Source organism: Stegodyphus dumicola, chromosome 9 (genome assembly GCF_044657685.1).
Source record: "Stegodyphus dumicola isolate Sdum_Otavi_A_Nest chromosome 9, ASM4465768v1".
NCBI lineage: Eukaryota > Metazoa > Arthropoda > Arachnida > Araneae > Eresidae > Stegodyphus > Stegodyphus dumicola.
In genome coordinates this window covers 139,994-152,546 of record NC_140776.1, presented here as the reverse complement: position 1 = coordinate 152,546, position 12,553 = coordinate 139,994, and the positions used below count along the sequence as shown (strand labels likewise).

General features: G+C 33.4%; 2 protein-coding genes across 6 annotated transcripts in view; one reads left to right on the top strand and one right to left on the bottom strand.

Annotated features, from left to right (window-relative positions):
* Positions 1-12,553, bottom strand: part of LOC146995278 (uncharacterized) — a 474,485-nt gene that overhangs the window by 354,184 nt on the left and 107,748 nt on the right. The gene's annotated exons all lie outside the window — the stretch shown is intronic.
* The window catches only part of LOC146995279 (uncharacterized), a 58,590-nt gene that overhangs the window by 31,698 nt on the left and 14,339 nt on the right, over positions 1-12,553 (top strand). The window lies entirely within an intron of this gene.

The window sequence follows — 12,553 nt, the reverse complement described above, 5'->3', positions numbered from 1 at the left end:
GGGCCTCATTCGTGATAGAAAATTAGGCTTAAACTATAGTCCAAGAACCATGAAATGAAACCATTTCATCGATAACTCAACAACTAAATGGCACCTTTAATCTTCTAGGTGTATCTACGGATTATTTCGTATTGAAAGATGGCTTTCCAAATCACGACACGCAGAATATTCTTGTCAGATTTTGATAAATACGAAATGGTTTCGAATGAATGCGGCAACTGGCACTAGGGAAATAGCAATCAATAGAGAAAGATGTTACAGCGTGAGGTTCATAAATAAAAACCTCGTATCCAGCCACACTATCTGCCGACCTGTAGGCGATTTTCGTGCCGAAACCGAAAAATACTAAGAAGCCTTCGACCGAAAGCTTTGTGTATGCAAAAAGTTTGTGAAACAAAATTTCTTCTATAAAATAAAATGCAATTTGCACTGAACCCATGAATTACTTTTAAAGAAATTAATATCACCTAATTTACAAATAATTTCTTTTAGCATGGAATAAATACTTAAACAGGTATCTTACAATTACATGAAATAACGTAATCTTTAAAGGCATTGATGTATACAATATAAATATTTGCTTGTTATTTTATGAAATAACAGTGTCTGGGAAGCCCACTCAAATATCCTGTAGAATTTTAACAAATTATTTTATAGGATACAAATATGCATCTGTTTTTTTATGAAATATGTGAAATTCATGCAAATAAAATTAAGGATTATGAAATTTATTTTAATATAAATAACTCTGCAAAAAGAAATATTCAGGAGACTTTATTCCCCTTATTTTCCTATTATTGTCATCATAAAAAAATAATAGCATTTATCTTAAAGATAATTAGCTTATTTAAAAAATACAATCTGTAAGCACTTTCTTTAACTCGATATAAGATCCATTTATTTTAAATACTTTTCTAAAACTTTTTATAAAAAATAAGAAAATAATGTAAGCACAAACCTTGTGGTTGAAAAGTTATGCAAACCTTGGGTTCAGTACCCCTCAAATAAATAATAAAAACAATCTCAGATTTTATAGGATAAAAATTAGGTCCAAACGGGCAATTTTTTTCATTTACAGACAATCATTAGATGTTTGGGCTAATGCTACTTTGGACTAAAAGTATTTAAAAGCTACAATTTCAGACAGACTGTCTTGTACACTTAAAATACAAATGTTTTATTAATTACACTGCTTGCCTTAAAAATATGTTTCTTAATCAAAAATTTGCTAAATTTTTATAAAACATAAACTAATACTTATAAAAGAGCCTGAGGCAATTTGTTACAATTAATTAAATTGTTCAACGTTGTTTAATTAATTGTTTAGGCGGTCAGAGCCGGAACAGCTAATGAAGTTTATGAGACTGTGATATTACTTTCGGTTTTGTGAAATGAAGAATTACATAGGATACTTTCAGATTGAAGTTCTGTAGAAACAAAAAAGTAAGTACCATCCCTCTTTCTGAAGCTCTTTATTTGTTTATTGACTTTTGGTAATTAAAAGGTCACTAAAGGAGATATCAGCGAAAAAACATACATTGAAAACAAAGTTAAAACAAAACGTTGCCGACAAAAATATCCAAAGAAGTGATTTGGAAGTGCTGAAGAATAAGTTTAAAGTGTTCGAGACAAAGATAAATTCCAATTTCGATTCTTTGTTCGGGTTATGTATTGAAGAAAGTGCAGTCAAAAGTCTTTAATCCGGACATCCATAATCCGGAATGATCTATAATCCGGACCTCAAAGCTACAAATTTTCCGCGCATGCGTTTACGCATATGCATAATACGTTTACGCATGCGCGTTTAATGTATAACGGACGGTATAAGCTAAGCTAAAATAATCTATTTCAGTTAATGTTGCAGATTGTGTTGTTCCTTAATCTTCTAATTGGATACGGCTTATTATTTTCTTTTAGACTATTAGAGCAATTTAATAAAAGTAAGTTGGAACTTTCGATTATGTCAAACACAATTTCCGATACTGGAGATGATGGTAATGTGAGTAGACGTTACAGCACAGGTCGCCCCAGAGTTACAGCGCCGAATAAGGACCGGTATTTGGCAGTTACTGCCAAAACAAACAGGTGGAGCACAGCCTGAGACCTGCCTCGTCAGCTCTCTTCAGCCACTGGTACGACAATTTCAAGGCAGACCGTGTACAGACGCTTAGGGCAGATTGGTTTATATGTTCGTAGACCTGTCAGATGCGTTCCACTTACTGCAACTCACTGTCGCCTGCGGTTAGCCTGGAGTAGAGAGCATGCACTGTGGACACCGCAACAGTGGGCTTGTGTGATGTTTTCCGACGAGTCCAGGTTTAGCTTGCAGTCTGATTCTCGCCGGACTTTCATATGGAGAGCTCCAGGTATTCGTTACCACCAAGAAAGCATCATTGAACGACACCGTCACGGTGGTGTAGGAGTGCTCGTTTGGGGTGGAATTATTCTGGGTTCCAGAACTGACCTTCATGTTCAAATTGGAATCATGACAAGCCATATCTATCGGGACGTCATTCTGGAACAACATGTACATTTGTTTCGGGGTGCCATGGGCACACAATTTGTTTATGGATGACAACGCCAGTCCTCACCGTGCAAATATCGTAAGCGAATGCCTTCAATCGGAGGATATCACCCGTACAGACTGGCCAGCATTCTCACCAGACTTGAACCAGTAGAACACGTGTGGGACATGCTTGGCCGACGAGTTGCAGCCCGTCAACCTCCTTCTACATGTCTACCGGAACTTCGGAGTGCATTGCTTTTTGAGTGATGTAATATCCCCCAAGATCAGATCGATAATTTGATACTCAGATGCCTAGGCGTTGTACGGACTGTATTGCATCGTCTGGGAGACATACAATGTATTACAATCAAACCAACCATGTAATATTGGTTTTTTGTAAATAAGTTTTTTTTTTTTTGGTAATTTGCTCCAGGGAGAAAAAAAAATCGCTAATGTTTTTAATAATATCAAACATATAGCATCTGTTTTTGCTCTTTACCTTTTGTTTAATAAATAAGCTTTACAAATAAGTCAAATTTGTTTTGCTTCTAACTTTTCCTTTGCCTGATTTTGCATTATCCTTAATTTATGGACATGAGTGTATAACAGCGAGTACTTTTGTGTACAGAAGCTGTCTTGAAAGCTTAGAATCTAAAATTTTAAGTTTGTATTTGTTTTTACTGAATTGTAAGTATTATAAATTCATATGTTTGGAAGCGTCCGAGTTTCAAAAATAATAAAAGTATAAATGATAAATAATAAAGCTTCAAAATAGTAAATCAAACAATCATCAAAATGTTTAGTACCTATTTAAAAATTTGGAGCTTTCTTTCAATTTTAAAGTAATTTAAAATTTAATAAATAGCTTTAAAACTCTTGCCAGTCACTGCTCATCTCAATGCATATAATAGCATTATAATTTTTTATAATAATAATGCATATTTTGTTTAATTTCATGAGGCTGAAGGAGACATTGTAAACTTATATTATGAATACGAGTCATATTTTGTAAAATTCGATGAAAGGCCATTCGAAAAACATGTATACATTGACAGAATTGCCGATATAAATAAAATATGTTATTAACAATATTAACTTCTTATTAATTAAGAAAAGGCTGCATTAAATATATTACAAGGATCTTTTAAAATTTTTGCAGGAAATGAATTTAAGTTTCTCTTAAGTGAATGGATATTTTTATATCTTTATTACCGTATTTGCAGGCGCATAAGGCACATCCCCCTTTTTTTATACACATTTCATTATAATGAATTTACAGTATTTTAAATATAAATACAAAGTAATACTTTATACCCACAATTCATCTGGGGAAGAGCTTTTAATTTTCTTCATCAAAACCTAAACACTCATCACCATAGCTAAATGAAAAGTCACTTGAAACCTCTCCTAAATCAGCATTCGAGTCCTCATACAACAGATTGTCCTCTGTACCATCCAGTGTATTAATAATGCCACACTTCATACATGATTTAACCTCTGCCTCTGTTTTCACAGCATCCCAAGATGCTTTGACCCATTCACAAACTTTCCAAATGTTAGGCCTTCCCCTTCTTCTTGATGGTGTAACCTCAAAATTTGAAGCCTGCATCCAGCTTGCATGCTTTGTTACAGCAATTTCAACATTGTTTTTGAACCATAATTTGCCAACAAACTTAAGAAACACCAAACAGTTGAAATTTCCCACACTTAAAAGTCGTTCGCAAAAATTGCAGTTTTCATGCCAGATGCACATTTACTAAGCTCTCCGTAACTGTAATATTCCCACACATCGCAAGGAAACAAGAAAAAAATCACATAACTCCAAAAAAAGAGGAAATTTCCAGAAATTAATGCAATCAAAAACTGAGTATCGACATACAAGATGCACCTCCTTTTTTTCCCGACTTATTTTCAAAGAAAAAAAGTGCGTCTTATACACTAGAAAATTTGCTATTTAAAACTTTCTTACATTTATTGGAAAACAAATTGTTTTATATGCTTAATTTCATTCACATAACTATGCTCACTGTAGTTATTGGCTATACTAAATATTTGAATGAAGAAATGTAAGTTTTATTTGCACAAAAACTATTAGCATATGTTTTATAGCAATACACGCAAGTACACAAAAGTGATACACAAAAACTATGAGCATATAGTTTTATAGCAATTTATGAGAGCCAAGTTTTACATAAAAATGTAAATGAATCATAAACGCATCTGTTATATAATTTCAATACAATGAGATATAACAATAATCACTGAGGAAATCTGATATGATTGTGATGACTATATTCAATAATTAAAAAATTCCAAAGATTCCAGTAAGATTTTAATAACTGGAAGAGTAACTTCTTACTGGATCAATAAAACGCTTTTCTGCTGTTATCAGTTTTACTGGAGGAGATGTCTGAAATACTGCTATTGCGACATTATACTGATTAAACTAATGTAACACTGTGCGACACCCACACAGATCTTTAAAGCAGCAATTCTCAACAGGTGGTACACAAGATAAAAAATAGGTGGTAGGCAAAGAAACAAAGTTCAAAAATTCTATGAAGAAAAAAAGAACAATTGTTAGAAAATTCCTGTGATTGAACTTCCACTGAAGATTTCATAAATAACAACTTTTGGCTACACCGAAAAAAAGAATTTAAAGGCATTTCAAATAAAGCTAAATTTTTATTGCCTTTTCGCACAACCTATTTGTGTGAACAAGGATTTTCTTCCATGTTTTATTTGAAAAATAAATACAGAATAAAATTAAAAGTGGATCACACTTAAAGCTAAGTGAAATAAGGCCAGACAAAGAAATTGATCTCTCTTAAACAGGCCCAAATTTTACACTAAATTTAAGTATATAACTTAAATTTTGATAATTAAAATGGTAACCAATTCTTAATTAATATTTTTTATGTGTGCCTATTTAATACAGATAGCCAATAGCTTGTGCAAATGGCAAAACATTTATTTTTTCTATTTATATTGAGAAACTGAATAAGTATTATAAAATGTACAATAATTATACTGGTTGTACTAAGGTTTTTAAATTTTTGTTTAGATGGTATGTGTTAGTCAAAAGGTTGAGAACCGCTGCTTTAAAGCAATTAAATTTATGTCACTTTGTGAAGTTATACAAAAGTCGCAGTGTGACATTAACATCATTATCGCAGCATGACTTTACTACCATACTCAAAGACAAAGAAGCAACAATAACAAAAAAAAGAAGCCAAGAGAAAAAATTGGAATCTATAACATGGGAGCAGTTCTGCCAGAAGAGAATGTCGGAGTTACAATCATCGAAAACTCAAAGATAAGTTAAAATCTTCTATAACATTTTTTTTCTTTTGTTCCGAAATGTTATGCGTAAATACAAAGTTCTATGTTTTGACGAAAGTCAATGTGTTTCGGTTGAGATTTACTTTTATTTTACTTTATTTAGCTAATGCAAAAGTATTATTTTCTTTAAGTATAAAATCTAGGAACAAGCAGTTTCTGTTGGTCGAAAGACTAATTCTTTTATGTTAAAGCCAGAATTTGGCCGAAGATAAAAATAACTTCGTATTCTTGTATTAATAACAACTTTAGTTTCAGTGCCTCTAGCTTGGCGAAGAATGAGTAAAGTAAAAATTTATTTTTCTCTTATTCATTTTATGGTAAATTGTAAAAATCATATGTATTAGAATTTTGTAAATATACGTAAATGCTTGAAAGTTATGTAAAAGTAGAATTTAGTCTAGAAGCATAAAATTTTAGATGCTAAAAGTAAATGCTCAAAAGCAATGAATTCAAATTTAATTATTAAACTGTAGATAAAATCATGCTTTAGAGCGAAAGCCTGCATGTCTATAGATAAATGAGGGGGAATTTAGAATGAATGTGTTTTGTAATGTTCTCCACCTACACTTGAATTTTAAGAATGTTAAAGTAGCTCATCGACTTGTATAATGTCGAGTAAGGTGTGTCTATTTGGTCGTTGAATTCTAACAAATCATTGTGGTTAGGAGAAGTGTTGCAATACTAAAACACGAATATTCCCGTTTGACTCCTCACATGGTGGAGAGCCAGGGTAAAGTTAAATTCATGTTTGAATACTTGAATGAATGTGAATTAAGCAGTAACTAAGGAAAATAAATCGTTCAAAAACAAAAACTTATTCAGTGTCAAGAAAGTGTAAATTATAATGTATTTAGAAAGATACTGATACTTATTCCTTCCAGATACTGGAAGGAAGAGAACAGATTGATTGCTGAAGTCCGGGAAAGGTTGCTGTAAGAAGAGAGAATTAAATAAGTATCTACAGAAATTTGTTCTACCTTTTGTGAGATAACAGATTTTTTTTATGTCAACGAGGCTCTTAAAATTTAGATCAGAATTGTGGAAACTTTCCAATAGGTCGTTTCTAGGACCTGCTTCCAAGTTTTCCAAATTCTGGCAGCGGGAAATGTAGGGTTTATATTTATTTTAACTAATATTTATTTTAAGTTTAAACTATCTTTCCTGTTAAGCCTTACTTTCCCCTGGAATTGCCAATGCCAGAGTATGTAAATTTTAGTAGAACGCGCAAAGGATTCAAATTGTCAGCGGAAGTAATCTGAGTTAAATAGAAGGGAAACGAGTTCGAAAGTGTGTTTCTTGCTGCACGAGCGTGGAGGTGGTTAGTTAGAAATTGAAGAACCACGCGTTTAAGTTCTTGTTGTTAATTTTTCAACGTTATATTCAGAAGTTTGCTGAATTATCAGCGGTATCTTAGAACGCGGTGAGGTTAGTTACGTATAGAGAGCCTCGTAGTTAGTCACATGTTATTATTCTTTTTTTAGTTTTTTATTTTTATTTTACCGCCGGGTCGGCGTAGTTTGCGAGCGTCAAGAGCACGCATTTGTAATTTCTAAAGTTGAATAAAAAGGGATTTAAACCCTTCTCAAGAATTTGTCTACTTTCCAGTTGTTAGCAGTCACCACTATTGTTGCGTGCAGGTTGGAAGCGCGCAACATTACAAGGGATATCATTAATTATACTTTGCATTATCATTAATTATACTTTGCTTTCCAGAATTTTTTTGATTTTTGTATTCTTTTGTGTTCTTTGTTGCTCATTTCACTGATTTTAAGATACTGAAAAGTTTTGAGTGATTTTTTTAGGAAACAAAGTTCTTAACCTCCTTTATACCATTTGAGTTCTTAAGATTTTGCAAAGGGAAGTTGGTTAATTTATTTATTAAGATCATTAATATTTCTATTAAGGGATATTGCTTATTTCATGGTAATTTTGTTATACGTAATAACTTTTTTTTTATGAAGTCGTTCTGCAGAGTAAAATTCTACGCTGTTTTCAAGTTTAAAAATTGGTGTTTCTTTCAGCCATTTTCCCGGTACATTTAAAAGCCAGACGAAGGCTGGCAGCTAAGCTGCTGGTATTCTGTACAAGCTTGATATAAAACTTGTTTTATTAGATTTCCCTCCTTTCCCAGCAGCACAAAGTTTCGAGATCTGGACTCATCCGGTGGGCTAATAATTGATTTAGCCACTACAATATTATTACTACTTTCTAATGAACCTTTTTCTAGATTTCTTCATTTCTTCTATAACCCGTTCTCCCTTTTTGTCCTCCTCACTTAAAAACTAACTTCTAAATCTCTCTTTAAAGAACTACCAGTAGGATTCTTCCTCTTCTGGCCTTCCCTCCGTGCTGTATTCGGTTAGTTATTGGGATGTATACCTGTGCAATCTTTAATGAAGCTCCAACACTTTTACCTGTACATGTCTGTACCTAAATGAAACTGGTTCGTTTTGATGTTATACTAGCGAAACACCAAAAAAATCTTGATTTAAATGATGATGATTTAAATAATTTAGCTGGTATTTTAAGGATGAGGATTTATACTAACTGCTGATGATTTTTTATTTAAGTTATCGTGATTATATGTTATAGTGATGAAGAATGTGATTAAATGAGTATGATGGTAATAAAACTTTAGGTGATAGTACTTTGTATTCAGGTGATTTTATTATTTGACGACTTCAATGATGATGGTGTATATGATATATAGTTTCGATTGATTAGTATGGAATGATGATGTGATTTGTGTGATGGTGGTTTATTTTATTCTGACGATGGTGATAGAGATACGATGGTTTAAAATCATGATGTGTTTTGTGTGGTGAGGAATATTTAGATGATTTTGATGATGATGTAGATTTGGCTAATGACGATTTTATAGCTGATATGATAGTGATTTATAGAATAGTTTAGAGGGTTTCGGCAGTGAAGACGATGGTTATTTATATTTAGATGCAGCGTCTAACAGTTTCTCCCACCTCAGACAAGATCTCAGTCTGTGTGCTTGTTTCCCTCGTTTTGGAAGCATATTTGATAAGCTGGGTTGGCGCTTTTTGCTTTTTGTACATTTAGAAAACATTATCATATTTATTTTTATAACCATGGGTACAAAGAATAAGATGTTGTCTATTGAATTACAGCGTGAAATCATAGAAAACCATGAGCAAGGTGTGCGAGTAATTGACTTGGCGATGATGTACGGTCGTAGCACATCAATGATATGTACTGTGCTTAAAAAAAAGGAGTTGATAAAGGGTATAACGCCATCTAAGGCCGATAAAATAATGTCTAAACTCTGGACCTCTCTCCGTGAATAGATGGAGAAACTACTGATGGGGTGGGTGAGAGAGGAGCAGCTTCAAGGAGGAACCTTAACATAAAGCTTCATATGTGAGAAGGCACGAGCAATTTACGGTTATTTGCTAAAGAAGATCCCACACACTTCTAAAAATGAGGAATCGGAAGACTTGTTTAAATCCAGTAGGGCTGGCTTGACATCTTTAGGAAAAGGACCGGCATTCACTCCGTCCTCAGACATGGTGAGGCAGCAAGTTCCGATGTGAAGGCAGCTGAGGTTCACATCAAAATGTTTTCCGAACTGATACTAGCCAAAGCATACATCCCCCCAGCAAGTCTTTAACTGTGACGATACAGTATTTTTCTAGAAAAGGATGGCGAATAGAACTTACATAACGGCAGAGCAGAAGACGATGCCAGGTCACAAACCCATGAAGGATAGATTAACTCTAGTAATTTGCGCCAATGAGATTGGCGACTGTAAAATCAAGCCTCTGCTAGTATACCATTCGGAAAATCCCAGAGTCTTTAAGTCATATAATATTTCAAAAGAAAATCTGCCAGGTATGTGGATGACAAATCCGAAGGCTTGGGTCACCAGGAAATTCTTTGTGAAGTGGATAAACCTGGTGTTTGGCCCTTCTGTTAAAAAATACCCACAGAAAAACAACCTACCCATGCAAGCCCTTCTCTTCCTCGACAATGCCCCTACTCACCCACCAAATCACGAAGTTGATTTACTCTAATAGTTCAAGTATATAAAAGTTCCCTACCTACCACCCAACACCACTCCTATCCTGCAGACGATGGATCAGCAGGTGATTTCTAATTTTAAGAAATTGTACACCAAGCACATTTTTTGGGGCTGCTTTGAGGTGACGGAGAACACAAACCTTACCCTTCGAGAGTTCTGGAAAGGCCACTTTAAGATCGTCATATGCCTAGGAATTATTGATCAGGCCTGGCTGGGTGTTACAACGAGGACCTTAACCTCTGCACGGAAGAAGCTGTGGCCTGAGGCTGTTGCTGAAAGGGCCTTCGAAGGATTGGAACCCAAAGTCGCATAGGTAGAGGAGCTTGTTTCTCTGGGAAAATCCATGAGTCTGGAGGTGGATGGGAGAGATGTGAACGAACTCGTCGAACAACAGTCTCAGGAGCTGACAACCGAGGAGTTACACGATCTGTATTTGCAGCAGCATACGTTGTGTTAACGAAAAATTAGTTTTGAAGAGGAGCCAGAGGTGGAGGAGGTTATCGCTACAAGAGATATAAAACAGGTCTTGGGAATGTGGGAGAAAGTTGTAGAGTGCGTGGATAAAAATCACCGCGAAAACGTTGCAACTAGCCGTGCATCCTTGACACGGAAGAAGAAACAAACCTCCTTGGAAAGTTTTTTTAAATGATCTGCGGGTGGAAATAAGCAGATCATGACGAAAAAAGCGAAGACCAGTGACAAAAATTAAGCTCTTCCGTAGGCACTTCACTTTTTCTTTTAATTATGTTTTTATAGAATATGTATTTGTTATTTATAAATAAATGTTTCTTCTTGTTTTTGATTCTTACTTAAAAACACTTAACAAACAACTGAGGTCGTGTTTTGGGATCTGGAACGGATTAATGGGATTTCGATTAATTTCAATGTGGAAAATTGCTTTGAGATACGAGCAATTTGACATACGAGCAAAGTTACGAAACGAATTAAACACGTATGTCGAGGTACCACTGTGCGTAATTATATAATCGTTAGCAAGCACATAGTAATAAATAATTTTAAAAGTCTGATGCTATCAATATATAAAATATGTTGACTAGTATAATTAATTTAGAATTATACGCCTACATATAATAATATGATGTATGTTACTACAGATACGTATTATTATATACATATATAAGTCTGTGCATATATATGAAATCATAATTCTATTTAAACAAGTTAACAGTTAGAATTACTGAACAACCATGAAAGATTCCCCAAAAATTAAATATGGTGTAACAATGAACACTTAATTTAGAAATTAGATTCTATTGTATATTGTTGTAAAAGCCATTGTAAGAGTGAAAATTCTTCATTCTGCCTTAATGCGATTTTTTGCGTTTAATGCGTTGTTTGGAGATTTTATGATCCCGAATTATATTGATGTGATATATTAATACTGCATTTGTAGACATACGTTTTCTGAGAAACGAGTCAAGGCGATTGATTTTTTGTAAAAATTTGGATTTATCCTTATTTTATTGACGTGCACCAGCACTGAATTGAGAATGGCTTGTGCTATGTTTCGATGGATGAAAAAGCGTTCGTAAGTAATGAATATTATGAAAGTTTCAGCATATTTAAATAAATAGTATTAAAAGCATATATTTATTAACATATATCAATAGTTTATGGTAAATTTTTCATTATAAATCTCATGATAGTTTCATTTCTCATTCTTTTGCATTTCTATTGCGGTACATAAATTTTTTGGTATATATATTGTAGATTGCATCAGTTTTGCTGCGCAATTTATTCCTCGGTATGTTACTTGTAGTGTTATTAGAAATTCCATTATTTTTGTATTTTTTCTGCAATTGGTAGTATCTGATTAGGAAATTTATGTTTTATTTCAAGATATATATGAAGTTGGTAATATCAAGTGTTAAATAAACATTGTTATTCAGGCAATAGCGTTAGCTTTATCCAGATAGATAAATGCATTTCTTAAATACTCAAGATATAAAGACACACTCGGATAGTAGATTCACTCACTTTACGTTTTTTAAGGGTTATATATATTCATTAAGGGCGTGTTCAAAACAACCGTTGACGGGTAGTCTTGGCGTAATTCGGATTCATACCAAGCATATCCATTTCTCAGGGCAATAATTTTCGTTATTTTTGCTAAACCATTTACGAAAATATAATTTTCCGAATGCTGAACTCTTATGCATGAAAAGACAGAAGTTAAGATATTTGTTTTGCAATTTGATGCAAAATTCTTATTATTAAAACACTGATGTATATGTTCTTAATTTAAAACTCTGCCAGTATATAACATTATATCACATTACTGTTTTATCACCATTTATAGATGTCGCTTGCTGCACAGCCTGCTGAATACATTTTACTTTCTAGCTATCTACAATTACATCATGTTGTTTCGGTATGAACAGGGGCGAAGTATTCATTACTTAGATACATTTAAAGATAATTAATTAAATTTTTCTGATTTTGATATCTATATTATATAGACAGGATTACTGATAAAAAATTTCAGAAAATTGTAAATGAAGAAGTAAATAGAAAAATTTCGTTCAGGTATTGTGAGATGCTAATATAAACTTCATACATTTTACTAGAGGGCTGTTGCCAAAGCAAAATCTTTACTATATATGTCTACGAGCTCTATGTATACAGTGTGTTGC